This window comes from Eupeodes corollae, chromosome 1 (genome assembly GCF_945859685.1).
Source record: "Eupeodes corollae chromosome 1, idEupCoro1.1, whole genome shotgun sequence".
Taxonomy (NCBI): Eukaryota; Metazoa; Arthropoda; class Insecta; order Diptera; family Syrphidae; genus Eupeodes; species Eupeodes corollae.
This window is the reverse complement of record NC_079147.1, coordinates 184,891,871-184,908,331: the sequence shown is the minus strand read 5'-3', so window position 1 is coordinate 184,908,331 and position 16,461 is coordinate 184,891,871. Positions and strand designations below refer to the sequence as shown.

Here is a 16,461-nt window from a genome sequence, read left to right as displayed (position 1 = left end):
CGGCTAAATTTTTTAAAACAGGTATCAGTTGCACCAAAAAACAACCACTATTAGGAGGTTAGGTTAAGGTGGGCTGCTGGCCGAAAAAGCCAACACACATACCAATAGTTGGTTCGTTCTGATACCACATGGATCTGAAAAGCTACCTTACTCAAAAAAACAATTGGTGCAAGCTGTATGAAGCGTTTGAGACAATGAATGTGGGAATTTCTTAAATCACTTGAGTAGAAGTCTTCTATGTCGTCTTTGTGATAGAGCAAGGCAAGAACATACACTGTCTTTTCTTTGGGTTTATGAAGTCGACGTTACAAGTAAGAGATCTAAACGATTTCAAAATAAAAGAGTAGCCAAAATATAAAACAATTATAAAGAAAGTCTTATAAAAAAATATTATTTCCTTATGTGAGGAAGGAGTGTTGCGGAGACGCTATAATCATGAACTGTATGCAATCTACCTCGAAGCAGAAAATTAATCTTCGGTGAGCTGGACACCTAACTTCAATTAGCGTAGAGAAACCAGCCTTTCAATTCATTAAGAGTACATTTTACAATAGACGATAACTTGGCAACTATGCTTACACTGCAGAGAAGTCGTAAACCAAAACGCCCGGATGGCGTCGGCTAACGATCAGGATAAATGGAAAGACTTGTTAAATGATAATTTTAAGGGCTGCATATTAACCTATAGTGCTGGAGGCATTTTCGGATTGTTGCCATAATATCGATTCTTCAAGAAATGTGTATGCATTCAAATCGATGGCAAGTACAGGCTCGTGAATTGAGCCACACCTTCTATTAACACAGCTACATAAATTTGATTGTAAAAGAATCACATGCCACATAACTCGAGCGAATATGGCTTTATTGCAGAAGACATTTCCTGGTCAAGTAATATCTGGTGATTTGACACCACTGGACTTTTTTTGTGGGACTACGTGAAAGACATTGTTTCTGCAGATAAACCCTTAACTCTAAAGCACTTTCAAACCAACATTCGTCAAGTTATGGATTGTGGTCGAAAATTATCTCAAAAAAATCGATGCTTGCGTGGTGGTCTTTTAAGTGATTTAGTGTTTCACACATAATAAAAAAGAAATATCATGACAAAATAATATTTTATATGTGTTTTAATTACGTTGACTTTTGAAACCGTAAAATGGATAACCATGTGTAAAATTGACAAAAATTAAATCGATGGAGAAGAAACACAAAATTTAAAAGATACTTTAGGTCAACTTTAATTACTAAAACGTATTCTTGATTAAAAAGCATTGAAAACCAAAACTCCACCTTAATTAGTAATATTCAAATATGTAAAAGATAATAATACAAAATTCATACCTTATGGTCGCTTAAAGTAATATTATAGGTAGATATGTATCTGATTAAAATTACTTACTCATTTCAGTTTACACGTGTTTCCTTTTAATAAACTAAACCAAATGGCAACATTTATATGAATAAACATTTATCTAGTAATTTAATTAAGACTCGATTTTTTTAACCTAAAGAGCTTGAGCTATGAATAGAAGCTTGTTAAGCAAGTTTATCATATTATAGGTTGCTACAACAAAAAACAGCAACAACCATTAATTAACATCACTATAAAACACACTGTTACGAGTATAGAGGAGGTGCTCAAGCTCATATGTCTATTATTCTTCCTGACTGTATACCTAAGTATACATTACTTATTTGAAAAACCATGAATACTCTTCCCACACATTTTTATATGTACATTGATTCTAGATATATGGTTCAAGAGAGAATATTAATTTTGATGTAAGGTCACAAAACTTATCGCATTTATAACACCAGAAGGTCCCCAAATCCCATAAGAGTGGAGAGTCTAAGGTGTCCAAAAAATTAATTTATGTCGTTGTGTTTTTGTTGTATGAAGTGTAAGCTTCAACAAAAGAAATATTTACATAGGTAAGCATACTTTGTGAAGTCTCGAGAATATTTCTAACCTATTTTACTTAATTAGTCATAACTACGTCTTTTTTGGAAAGAACTCTACTAACTTGCAGTGTTTTTTTACTTTGTTCTTTTTTAGGAATACAAAATAATAAGCTCCTTTGTTTGATAGAAATTTAACTACTGACAAACGAACAAAAAATTAAGTATCAAGTCTTTTGTTGGGACGCTGTCAATCATTATGGTGACGAGCATCTAATTAGCAATAGCTTATCTCTAAGAGCATTATTCAGGACAGGGCTGGATTGGCCCTATTGCTTATTTTCTGAGCAATGAAACGTGTCAGACATAAGGTCTTAAATATGAAACAAAACCGTGAAATTAAGAATAATATCCAAATTTAAAAAAGTCTTAAACAGATTTCTTATTTTTGCCTAAAGCTTATATTCTTGATCATAAGTCTTATATTTGTGTCTTTTGTTAGTAACGTACAAATTCCAATAAAACATTAACCATCTTTACTTAAATGGTTTTCGAGGGCTTACTTACAAAACTTAATTTCTATACCACCTTGGAATGGAGCTAATCCATCCCTGCCGCCATTTTGGCTCTCATAAGCTTGCTTATTTATTTAAATTACTTTGCCGATTTTCTACACCCCCATTTGATTGATTTACATTTTCAAAAATTTGTATAATACTCGATGGAACAATGAAGCTAAATAAATCGTGAGCTTGCAAAGCTATAAGGCAAATAAATGGATGAAGGTCTTTTTTTCAATCTCTCTACGCTACCCGCCGCGCCGCCTAACCTATATTACATCAATATCTCCTCCACTATCATCGTATATTTATATATATCTTATCTTCTCTTTGTTGTCGCTATAACTTCAAAGGAAAAATAAAAAGAAGCACAAGCATCTTTTTACATCCGAGTGGTCGTATACCGGGTGTTTTCTATTTGGCAAAGCTTTTTTCACAGTTGGTTTTTCTGACAGATGTCATTTGATTTGTGCTCAGTTCGGTTTCCCATTTCATACGGAATAAACTTATTCTTGAACAAAGATTGCAAACCGTGCAAACTCATTACCAAAATAATGATTCTGTTTGCGCCACGCAACAAAACGTATTATCTTTGAAATAACATTAAATTATATGAGTTTTATTTCTTCTTGAAAAAAAAGCACCCTTTAGTATTTCTGATTCACAAGACAAACAAAGATTGAAGAAACCTAATGATTAAATACAAAATAAGGTTTAAATTTCATTGGTTTTTATTGAGCCTACATTACAGATACCCAGGGGCTATAAAATAGTGGTAGAAAGAGTGATGCCTGAGAATGGGAAGAATGGTTTTTTAAACAGTCTTTGATTGATGAATGATTTATCGATTTAGATGTAGGATTTATAATTCTTTTTATTTTTGTTGATGAAGTGTAGGTATCTCTGTTAAATTGAACTTTTTCTGGCAAAGTCTTTTTCTTACTCTTGTGGTGGTGTGTTGAGTGAATTATTTTATGGAACAATGAGGGTAGTAATAATATAAATACAAATTATATTAAAAAATAAGTTCGAGATCAGGAATTTTTTGTTCGTCTTATAGCTGATGGGGATTAATGAATGTCACTTGCAGATGATGTTTCAAAAAAAAAAAAAAAGATATAATTTTGTTTTTGAAGTTTGAAAAATGCTTGGAAAATTAAGGAGGCACTTTTAACATACAGCCACATTTAAGACATTTGAATTTATATGTCCTTATAACTTTTTATCAAATAAACATTGATATTGATATTTCAAAAAACAGCTTTAAAACATCGACAAACAATCTATTTTTTAAACCAAATGCAGTGCCACCTCCCTGACTCTTAACAAAACGTAAGAAGACCTTCACACGTACCCTAATACACGACTTTACAGGCACACATGAAAAATCAATATAAAAATGTAACCGATAATAAAGACAAAAGTTATTAAAATGCACAAATACACACATAATATCTAATGTATGTTTGTAAATAGAAAACAAAAAGAAGCTATTAAATTCGTAAATCTTCTACAGTTGGTAACCCAGGAAACGTTTTTAACCTTCTTCTTCGTCTATTTCTATATACGAGCGAGCTGAGCTCTGCCTTTTGATACATGACTTCGTGCGCCTGCATATCTATAGACCATGCCTTATGCTCCCATCCTCTATCTAGAGATATATTCCTTTTGGAAGCCGGAAGTTGAAATATAGTAGAGAGTCAGAGTATATACCAGAGGTGTGGCTTTTGCCACTATTCCCTTAGAGTTCAATGCAAATATCAGGCTCTGGCTCTGGGACTGATGGCGCAAATAGCTCTTTTTTTGCAGTCTGCTATACCTAAGTTGTACCGATCGCTGGGTGGTGTAGGTCGGTAGGTATGTAGGTATATTCACGTATTATAGAAACTAAAGCGAGATACGAGCTGCAGGAGATGAAGATGAAGACTCATCCATGGAGCACCTAATCTCGGGAAATTACTTCACGCGCACGTTTATCAAAACAAGTTCGACTTCGTTCGTAGTCAGCGTCGTCGCCGTTTGGAATCTTCACGACCAGTGGTGGTGGTGCTCAGGAAGTTGTGAGTTAGTGAGGTGATAGAAGAACAAGAAGGTTAGCGAACGACGCGGTGCGGTTCGGCTCGGCGCTGGGAAGTTTCATTTTCTTATTTAATTTTTGTTGCTCATTCATTCTCTGGAGAGATTTACGTCTGGTTCTCTCTTGCACGGGGATTAATTGTGTATTCCTTACTTTTTCGTTAGACGACGACGAGTCCGACGGTGATGACGACAACTAGCAGAGCGACGCGATGAAGTGGAAGAACTACCAAAAAAAGGATAAAAAAGTTACCTATTCAGTTTCATTTATAAGGTCTCTTTTTTAACTTTTTGTAAAGTCGTTTGATGCTTTTGGGGCCAGAAGGAAGGAGGACTGGTATTTTATTTGTTTGTCTGGACCTTTTTTGATGTAGGTTTTCTTGGTGCTGGTGCTTTTTTAGAAGGATCTTTGAAACATGTTTGCAATCAAGTAACAAGTACCAGTTTGTGGTTATGACAGAAAATATACTCGTAAATATATTTTTGTTTTCGGAGAAGGAGAAGCTGGAAAAAAGAAGTTAGGCTATTCGTTTATATTCAAGGTAAACTTCTTTTTTTTAATTTTTAATGGGATGATGTTTTGTCTGACTTATTTTCTCGACTTGTTGTTTCTTACGTCTGGGTTTTTATTTCATTTGTTTTAATTTTAATTCAAATACATAGTTTTTTTCAATTACTCTATCCTTAAAGTTATAAGTCTAAACTTTTTGTTTGCATTTCTCTTTCTTTGCAGGACTTATCAGGCTTGACGCATTTTTCTTTTTTATTTATTTGGTAAGTACACTCTTCTTCATTCACATCAAGAAAATAAAGTTTATAAAATAAATTCAAAAAAACACTTCATAAGTACTCAACTTCAGTTCAGATGATAGAAATTTAATTTAATCTACTTGTGACTGAAAATCCTTCTAGGGTCTTGAAAACAGTGGGTAAATATTTAATTTGACGCAAAATTGTTATGCACTTTTATTCTTTTTTTCCCACAAAGATTTCAATGGATTTATTCTGTTGCTGTGAATTCTTCTGAAGTTAAAAAAAGGCCCTCCATTTAGCTAAATTTTTGGTTCCATCACATCAGGAAGCTCATTCAGAATTCAACTTCATGAACTAGGGTCTCATCCAACACTTTTTTCCATTTAGGTCAGTCCTTAGACATCAATAGTTACGCACTTCTGTTTGGTTATGGTTGCTTTGTAACTTTCCTAAAGTTGTGTGCAGCACGATCTTCCTTTCCTGCCCAGTCCTGAGGGTGTGGATTCGAAGACTTTCCGAGCCGTTGGTTTCCTTGCATTTTACGCTACCCAGCCACTTAGACATTAAACTCTTTTTCTCCTGTATAAGTCTACGTCATTATACAGCCAATACTGCTTGTCTTTCCATCTTCCCCCAAATAATTGTTTTGATTATGCAACGAATAGCAGTACAGAAATGATAAAAGTCTTATATAGCGAGGAAGGGGTATTCCACTAAACTGCATTCAATTGCTGCTAAACATCAGTTAGCAAGACTAATTCTGTGGTTGATCTCAGTGCTGGTGTTCCTCTCTGCATTCATAACGAAGCCCAGGTAGACACAGTACATCGGTCGCGGTGCCTCTAGTTATGATGTAGGAGCTCCTTATCCTGCAAAAATAGAAAGTTTGGAAGAGATGGCCAATTCGTTCCAGCAGATGCTGTCATATGCTGTCTCGAAATCCATGAAAAAGTGGTGACTCGACGTAATATGAATATTTGATCGACTGGCGACTTTCTTGGTCTAAATTCATACTAACAAAAACCTATCAAGTTGTTGACGGAGGGCTTTTGGCTTTCGCATCTTACTGCAGAGAAAATTTTGTACGCAGTCTGCAAAAATGGTCCTTCCATATCCTAAGTATTGAATGTGGTCCTACAATGATGTTTCCACTTTCGTCTTTGCAGCCTTCGGTTCGAGGTTTATGTACCTGTGAATTTCGTTTTCACGTGCTCATAAATCTTTTTATCTTCATTTCTGCTTTTGAACCTTTTAAAAATTTCGAAGGCACTTTTCTCATGCTCTTTTTTTCCTTCTGAGAAGTCGGTGTGCCTCTCTCCTCTCCTTTTCCTAGACCTCAAGAGTAGCTCCAGTCCTCCTAAACGGTACCGCTTTGCTTGCCGACATTTATAAACCAAGGGTTTCTTGCTATTGGTTGCTTGAAACCCAGCCCGTCAGATTTGGCTTCTCTGATTCTATGTTGGCAATGTTGCCACTGGTTCTCGATAAATTGTGGTGGCGGCAGAGAACTTTAAAAGAGTATATATTTCGGTGGGAGAAGGGTTTTGGCGATCTGTTGTAATTGTAGCCAGCATCTCCCTGTTTTGCCTTGGGTCTGAAAACTCAGGTGCTACCTTGGCAACAACGATGCAGTGGCCCGAATCGATGTAAGCTCCTTAGAAAGTTGTGACATCCATGATGCTGGAAGCGTGTCGACCACAATGTAGTCAATCTGGTTTACTGGCAAGATTGATCTGTAGAACTCCAAGTTCCTTTGTGGATGTTGGGGTGGGGAAACCAAAAATTGGTGTTCCTAGCTTGGTATTGAAATCGCCCAGCATATATTGAAATTCGTAGCTAGGACACTGCTCATATGTTTTGTCCAAGAACTCGAAGAACATATCCTTGGTGTTGTCATCCTTCTCTTGTGTGGGTGTGTGTGTGCGTATAAGGATAATGTTTCCGAATTTAGCATTGATGTGGCCATGAGGCGCACGTTATTGGTTTTCACGATAGCAGTTACCATAGTAAATATCGCAGTTTAACATCCTCTTTTTACCCGACCGATCCCATCGCATTTACTGGATGTCTAGTCTAGGGACTACTAATTCTTCGGCTGCACGAGGTCTATTAAGGGACCTAGCATTTTACATTTGCAGTTCCAAATATTAAAGCACTTTTGGGACTTTGTGAAGTGGTTTTGAACTATAAGTAATGATTTTTTGTGGCCATTTTTGGAAGAATTTATTTTGATCGTGGCTTCGAGAGGATTTGTTCGCCGAAAAACGAAAATGTGTTTTTTTTGCAAAATTGTATTTAAAAATTCTTTTTGGTCATGACCTAGCCTTTTGCTATATTCAATTTGGAATACTCATTTACATCCTGTTTCATATGCAACCAAACTATTATTAAACGTTCTCAGAAACAGTAAGCTAGATATAACTTTATTTAGTCTTTAGCAATTTCCACACCATTTTAAAACAATTAAATTTCTTTCACAACAATTTGTCGTATGATTTCCTTGATTTAAAAACTATAAAATAATCATCAATTATTCAGTAATTTATGTATGTCCCCGCTTGTTTCCTTCTTGGTTTTATCATATCCATCACCTGTCAAATCATTTTTCAAATGTCAAAAAATTATCACAAATACCAGTTGACGGAATTCAATTTATGCGAATTTAAAATTATCATCGATGACAATTTCGATTTTCAATTTTCAATTCTATTATTCGAAGGACGATGACTTGTCACAGATAAAGCAAAACCAACAACAAAAACACGTTGTATTAAAAGATTCTGATGAATGCTTTAAGTACGTGAATGGCAGTGGTGGTAAAAGTACGTCAGCTTTATTAAGAATTCATTGATCTGATTAGCTTAAATTATGCGCGGGTGGAATTTTGTTTTCTGTTCTGCCGCTGCTGCTGCTAAATTGTTGTTTTATATTCGGTTTGAAGTCAATTTTGTTCTTAATTTAGTTCTTTTTTTTTTTCTTTCAACTTTTGTGTACCTGCTTGTATCCTTTAAGCGATCTGCGAACACCTTTATACTTTTGCAACTTTGTGTTGTGACTTGAATAATAAATTCCTTCTGTTGCGTTTATATTTTATATTCGCACTTCAATAATATTCCCAAAGGTGCTGTTAAAATGTTTTACCCACCAGCAACCACCCTCGCGCTTTTGCGTTCTTAGACTACGCAATGTTCATTATTAATTAACATTTACACGGTGAGTGTCTGTTCTTTACGTTTACACAATCAACCGAAAAATTAAAAAGAACAAGTGCGGAATTCCACATATTATTTGCATTTTACTGTGTGTGTTTTACACTGATGCATTTTAGCTATGGCCACCAGAAGAAGGATATGCTGAGACCGACACAAGCTGGCCCTAAACTACACCTGAGTACATAAACCATCAAGCTGCCTATAACAACAAACCAACTTGAACCTAACCTATAGGCAAAACAGTTTTTGACGTCAAATGCCAATCATTTTCCCATGCCTCTTGTATATGTTGTATTTATGGTCTATAGGTTTGAGCGCGTCTCATAGGAGGCGGGCATTGTGACAGAAGTGAGGGCGTTGAGCCCTGTCGCCACTTATTTATGTGCTGCAATTCTGCTCAATGCCATCTCATGGGGTTCTGAATGCTGTAGCTTGTTATATACTCGTACATATGTAGGTACGGGTACGTGGAATGCATTTTTCGTTTTCAACTTATGCTTTTAGGTATATATTGAAGCCTATATAGATAGATGTCTTGAAAATAATAAAACGACTCCCCAGATGACAGGACATGCATCGTTGATTTTTGTTGTTGTTGTCACCCAACAACTGCTGCTAAAAAATACACCGACTGTCTCTATACGGATTGGCAGTTTTCAATACTTTACGATGGCATTTTTGATTTTAAGTTTAAATAGGAATATAGAAATATCCACTGAGTCTTTTTTTGTATTGTCACACTGTCTTGAAGTGAAGTCGTATGGGATCAAGTGAGCCAAGGTGTCATTTAAAAAATATTATTATTGACATTGATGAATGGTGCAATAGGAAATCTGTAAGTTTGACAATTTTATGAGGTTCGAATTCTTTTTCTTTTCTATAATGCCAAATAAAATAATGAAGTATTGAATTTTTGAATAATATACATAATTTTGTTGTGTGGTCTTAGATCTTCAGGTTGAATTTGAGAGATTATTTGACTGATATTTGTATTGGCATAGATTTTCCATTGCAAATGTTTGTTTCCTTTTGATGTTTAGATTTGATTTTGATAATTCACGCACGTTTCGTCGTTTGTAAAACTGACAGAAATCTGCAGTTTGTTTTATAATTTAACCATTGATCGTTTCACAAACAAAAAATGAGTTCTGTGTAAAACAAGTTCATCGCGCTCTTCTTCCATTTTATGGTTGGTATGGCTTGGGTTACTTAACTACGTGGACAATTTTAGAGAAGAATTCAGGTTTGAGTCTATTCAAATACAGCTGGTGCTAGAATTGAAGCCGAACGACCTACTCCAACGCCAAACAGCAACCCATTTTGTATGAATGGGGTCTTGAATCGACTACAGAAATCGTTAAGTTGTACATACATATATCTTCAAACATGATACCAATTGCAAATTGCATTGTTACATCTAATGGTGATCTTAACTTGTGTTTCAACAAGACTGTGCCACATTCCATTAGGAACGCTTTACAATGAAACAATTCAGAAGTCAGTTCGGTGTACAGTTAATTTTACGTTTAGGGCCGGTCAATTAGTCGCCTAAATCATGTGATTTTACGTCTATATAGACTATTTTCTTGTAGAAATTTGTTGAAGCTCATGTCTATAGCTATAAGCTCGCTTCGATTAATTCATAGAAAGACTAAATTCAAGCATTTATCCGTGAGAAAATCACTAGTTATAATTTTATGTTCTTCAACTTAAGCTAGATAAATGGTTAAGCATTTCACCTTCAACTCGGCTATTTACCCATCTTTGAATTGTTCATGAATTAGAAAACTTAATGACGCTTGCAATGAATTGGATTCGTTTTAGTTATTCTATCCCCAGATACTTTTGTTGCACATTTGCACATGTTTTATTTGAATCAATCCTTGGCAAATATCTTAACTTTAAAAGCTGCTTCTGTAACTTCACAGTATTATCCAATTTAAAAGTTGTCTATATCTCACTGAAACTTTAAGCTTTGCCCAATCTTAAAGAGGTTAATTTTTATTTAATTTTATGTACAGCTTTTCAGAATGAATTTCAAGAGAAAATTTTGTTTGCACAAATCTGACTAAATCCTTCTGTTCTCTTTTGTTCTTATTTTCTCTCTTAACATTCTTCTTTATTCCCTCTTATCTTCAATTGATATATTTACAAAGGGTTTTTTAATACAATTTTGATTTTTAAATATTTGGATAGTTGTCACTTTTAAAGTTGACAGGTTTTAACATTTGACAATTAATAAATACGTCGTTACTAAAAGTGCAACGATACAAAAACTTTGAAAATTTGTCAACCTCAAGTTGCAGTTTTGCAAGTAAAAATTAAAACGAGATCTTATGGTTCTTACATTAAAAGATAAGTTCTTCTACCGACGAGAAATTGAGCCTTATAACTGAAGATAATTTTTAAATGAAAATCCGAATCGTTATGATGCATTTTAAGGATCTACTCAATCAATAAACAGCTTGAGTTCTTGCGTTAACTATACTTCAAGAGCCTAAAAGCTTAACTAAATACGTTAAATACGTCGTATTGGCGTCTGCGAAATGCTTAATTCCAAAGACCAAGAAGAAATCGAAAAATCTTGTTTTGTTTTTCAACACTCCGAGCTACGACAGCAATGTTAAAAGTTGAATTTGTGCGACGAAGTCACCATAATAAGGACAAAATTATCGTAAAAGCTCAAATTTTAGTACCAGTATAACGTTGAAGAAGTTTCTTCACGACGGCAACACGGCCTAAAAATGCTTTAGTTTTTCGAACTTCACCGTTTGTATTGTATTTCATTCAACGAGTTTAAGTGTCTAAGATTTGACTTTTCAAAATCAACAGACTACAGCTTTAAAAGTGACAACTACCCAAATAGCGGGCTATTCAAAATGAAACCTCTTGCTCGAAAACACTTTATTTCATAACATTTGTATACAACAGATTTGACTGTCAGATGCCAAATTTATTGACATCATTAATGCTTCTAAAATTGAGTTGAGCTCGAAAAAAACAAATCAGACATTTTACGACCACTTAATTCGAGAAAAAGATATCTTTCAAATATCAATCACAAATGTTCACAGTGGTACAAGTTTGAATTACTGAAAGAGCTGAATTAACAACTTCTTATAAATACAAAGGACGACTTGAGTTGTCGTAAAACTAAAAACTATACTTTGCCTTTTTATTTTCATATTAAATAACTTTAAAACATATTATCTTCAAACTCCATAAAAAAACATTAAAAACTCCTTTTTTTAGATTTCTTGACTGTGTATGTTTAGGACTGCAAACACGAAAAAGAAAATAATATTCTGATCTCATTGACTTACCACACAATTTTTGTGTACCAAAAAGACGAGAGTAAAACAAAACACAAACGCCTTCTTCGTTTCTTTTTATTTTTTGGCTTTCGTCCTTGTTATAGTTAATCTCCTTAGAATACTTATGAGAAGGATACATTTTTTTCTCTTTCATTTTTCTTAAAATCCTGAATATAAACTCATTTCAGTTTTTTCTTCACTCAGAGCTCGGAGCCTTTATGTTGGGGGCTTCTTTTAAGAGATTATAATACGATGTGAATAAAAATATATCCTGTTTTTGTTCTTTTTTTTTCTTGGGACAAAGCAATCCTTTCGAATGTCATCCTATTTGGTATACAAACATTCAAAATGTTCTTGGCAAAAAATAGAGAGATTATTTTTTGAAATAAGATCATGTTTTGGTGTTGTGTTCATTTCCTTAATTTACGAAGTTGATGGAAAACGATTATTGGCACAGTAAAATATTTTTTTTTATTTTTACATTATTCCAAAATGGAAACATTTTCTTCTTTGCCAAAATTTAGCGCGAACACCAATAACAAGAAAAAAGAACTATGAATTTCTCTTTCACATTTCCATAAGAACTTCTCTTGCAACTATTTAGCCAAAAACAATATTACCATCATATTTGCTTTTATTTAATATCCCGAAAAACTCCGATAAGTGTCTCCGTCCATGCTAGAAATGTTTGAACCTCCTAATTTGACTGATGTATTTTAGGTCTTCGGTTAACAAAAATCTGAACGCAAATCTCATATTTTGGCAGGGTTTTCAATAAACCACTTAAGGATCTTTGAAATTCTACAAAATGTAGCTTTAAAAAAATAATAGGTTAACTCTGTTCTTCGAAAAAACATTTGTATTCCTTGAGAACCACCTCAATTCTTCATTCCTGTCATTATTTGATGCTATTATTGTAAACAGTTTTCGGATTCTAAGGACGCTGTTGTTAATATTTCCTTCCTGTTTTTATATTGGGTGCTCACTAAAGGGGTTATGAATACCCTTATAATAATTAGACACAGTGCGAGCAATTAGGAAAGGGGGATAAGATTAGAAAGGAGAAACCGATATTTTGAGGCTGGTAAAGCATTCCACATTCGTGTAGTGCGGCTAAAGAAATAATCCCTCTGCTTAACAGTTCTTCCAAAAGGAAGAATGATAAGCTGATGGGCATTCCTAGCAGTGCGGGTATTACGGTTGGATTGTTAAAGGGGAGGAATGCAACTGGCTATTTTATTATAGCATTGTTTATGGAAATAACGATAAAACAATGATAAACATGAGACCTTGCGACGGTATTCAAGAGACGCAAATGTATCGGGAAAAAACGATCTCCTAACATTTTTAGAACTCTCTTTTCAACTCTATTCAGAAGAGATTAGGTACGTTATTGGGACACCAGCCCAAATATAAAAATTATACTCGAATAAATAATGGACGAATAAAAGACTCCTCGATGCAAGTACCAACCATGGATAGTGGTATTGGGGGAGGGTTGAGCTTTTGATACAGTAAACAGCATTGAGTTTAGGAAGCATTAAATTCCACACAATTTTTTGTTCCCCATTGGACAATGCAGTCAAGATCAGCTTGATAATCCACATTCGAAGAACAAGGATGTGAATCATCAAATGAATATAAAAAGCTGAAGAATATGTCATCAGCGTAACAACTTAGTGGGTTAGAAGTTTCTTAGATTAACTTTACTCAACAATTATCAGTTGGAAAAATAGAGATGTCCAATTTTTTGGAAGAATCCTTCAATCCTGAAGACAAAGCTCCACTTTTACGTCGATTCCCAGAAACTGTAGACCTTTTTTAATAGGTTTTATCGAAACATCTTACGGGTTTTGGTTGAGATAAGAAGGAGCTGAAATGAATAGCTAGAAACTGCACAGGATGGCGCGTAAGAATAATTGAGGTGCTATAATGTTCCGCTAGATATCACCTATATTCTTTTAAGATCTGAGGACCTAAGTAAAGTTTGTCTTCAAACAAAAATAGAACTAAGGAAAGTTAATTTTTGCTGAAGTGGAGTCATCATAAATCTACGCTAAGGTTAACTAGTCTTCTTTATGATTAATTTGAGATGAATCGCATAAAACAAAAGTCAAAAAGTAAATGAAAACTCAAACACTACAAACTAAGGTAAAACATGTGAACTTTTGAAGATTAGAAATATTGAATTGGTGAGAAATTTTCAATAAAGTTCGACTTGACATCCAAAAACTTGTTTCCTAAAGTCGAAAAATATGTACATTAAAAAAAAAGATTTTCTACGCAACCTTATGCGTTGAGCCTGTCCAAAGTTCAATTAAATGCAACAAAATAAGCACTTATGTACATCTGTTTATTGCGACTTCTTTAACCATTCCTAATAGAGTGGCAACACTATCCATGGAATATCGTATGTTTATGTTTTGTTCAATGGGATTTATGCGAACTGTGTTTATACGTCAACTTTTATATTACAAGACGCGTGATTTCTATAAAAACCGTACACTCCTTCGTACCTATTCATTGTGAGCTCTCGTTTAAATTATGATTTTTCTTATGTCGTATCGTGTAGGCTAAAACAACACAACAAACTTGCCACCGTATTTCCTTTTGGTCTATATCAAAGCCTATATAGATACTCATAGATCTAGGTAGAAATAATTCCAGAAGCCTAAATGAAAGACGAAAACATTGTTTATGCATATCGTTTGGTGGGCCAAAATATGATTTCTTTCAACGAAACGTTCAACAATTTTAAAGAACCCAGCCAGCGCCGCCGCTCGCTGGAGCAGTAGTAGCAACATCAGTCGTTGGAACGTGATAACTTAGTTTCTGTTGCCATCATCGTGAAAGGAAGGTACATTCTATGGTACTCGTACATGTGCGCTACATCCCAATCCCAATTCCGTATCGCATCATCGCAACAAGGAAGACGAAATCGGCGCGGCGGGTGGCTAGGATCGGCGAGGCAGTATAAGGAACAATATTCACCTGACATGTCTGGCTGGTTGACTGGTAGAAGCAAAGCAACGTCAGCATCGTCGGCGGCGGCAGAGCTACGAAAAGATGTCGGCATATAAGCACGGATATAAAGAAAGCAAAAATACGAAAAAGATTGTTTTGGTTAAGCCTATAGGGCTTGGCTGCCAAACCAATGAATTGAGGAGCGACTTAATATGAAGGGAACAACATACACATGTATGTACCTATCTATGCAAAATGGAGAAGGTGATGTATGACAGCAGGCACAAGCTGGCTGCTACTGCTGCTCCAAAAAGAAAACCGGATACACGTGAATAATGTGATAGTGTCATGTGCCAAATAGTTGGATACATCGGTAACATGTGCCAAAAATATCTTTTTTAATATACTCATATTTATAGGTGTATAGTATTTATTCGTTAATTTATGTTTTGGCAGACTGGCAGGGCAGGGCACAACAGCTATAGTGAAATAGTAATTATAATATACTTTATGAAGCCTCATCAAATCGTTAAACTCTTAGAGCTTTTTCATTATTATAAAGTTTATAGAGAAAATGCATCCATCTCTCTATCGCCATTTTGGTAAACCTTCTTAAACCCCTATTAGATTATGAATTCGTCATTTCTCGAATTACATTCTCTGGTTCTGGTCCTTTAGCTGGAGTACTATGATTAGAGGAAGCTTTACAATTTTACATATTAATAAAGTAACAAAGACACTTCTTAAATTCTCATCTGCTTAGACTTATTGAACTGCGTTAAAGTTCACGATTTTGAAGGCTTATTAACGGGTCCTTAACGTAAGACTATTCGGTTACCAAAATTCTACAATAAATCATGGCTCCTGATGCACAAAACGGTTGTTTAATTGATGAACGAAAAAGTTAGTTATTATGGCCTTGCACCATTGAATGTAACGTCTTGGCCAACATCGTTTTTTAAAAAAGTAAAAACCAACATACACTTGAGGGTCAGCATCACTTAATCAACTAATCTACTACTACGGTAGGTGATCCTTAGACTTCAATTGTCCTTCGATGCTAAACCAAACTAAAAATAAATCACTTGACAGGTTACAAAATTTTTACTATTTCAAGAACTTGTTCCTGTTTCCTACATTCTTGGTCGCCAATGGAAAAGACCTTAAAATGATTGTGTCAATTTTAAAAGCATTTTTTTTTTTCAAAACGAAAGGACTTCTTCCAAGAGCCATTGTCCGAAAAAAAATGATAAAGTGGTATAACTCAAATTGAATCCAGTCTTTTAAAAGCCTTTTTGTCATAATATTTCTTGAAAATCAACTGACTGCATCCGAGATTCGTACTTCATCCAAGTGTTTGTTTGCGCACATCACCTCAGCCAAAAAATATCGTAGTCCAGAATTATAAAAATTTTGGCCAATGTTACATGGATGGGCTTTATTTTTGGGCAAACTTTTCCTAAAAGAATTGAAACTAACTTTTTTTGAGCAAACATTTCCTCCAAGAATTCAAACTAACTTAACTATAATAATATTATAAACTGGAAAGTCAGCTTGTTTGTTTGTTTATTTGCCGGTCCTTGACGTAACAGCAATATTACGACAAGATATTTTATATAGAGGTAGTTACGAGGTTGGAGATTGTAATAGCTTAACAGATCCTCCCGTAACGTTTATATTTAA

At 34.6% G+C, this 16,461-nt stretch overlaps 1 protein-coding gene across 5 annotated transcripts in view; it reads left to right on the top strand.

The window, feature by feature from the left end:
- The window catches only part of LOC129953876 (probable serine/threonine-protein kinase DDB_G0286465), a 386,722-nt gene that overhangs the window by 286,551 nt on the left and 83,710 nt on the right, over positions 1-16,461 (top strand). For all 5 annotated transcript variants that reach the window (XM_056067400.1, XM_056067398.1, XM_056067399.1 and 2 more), the window contains exon 6: positions 5,269-5,309. The gene's annotated coding sequence lies outside the window, so the exon portion shown is untranslated. The remainder of the gene's footprint in view (positions 1-5,268; positions 5,310-16,461) is intronic.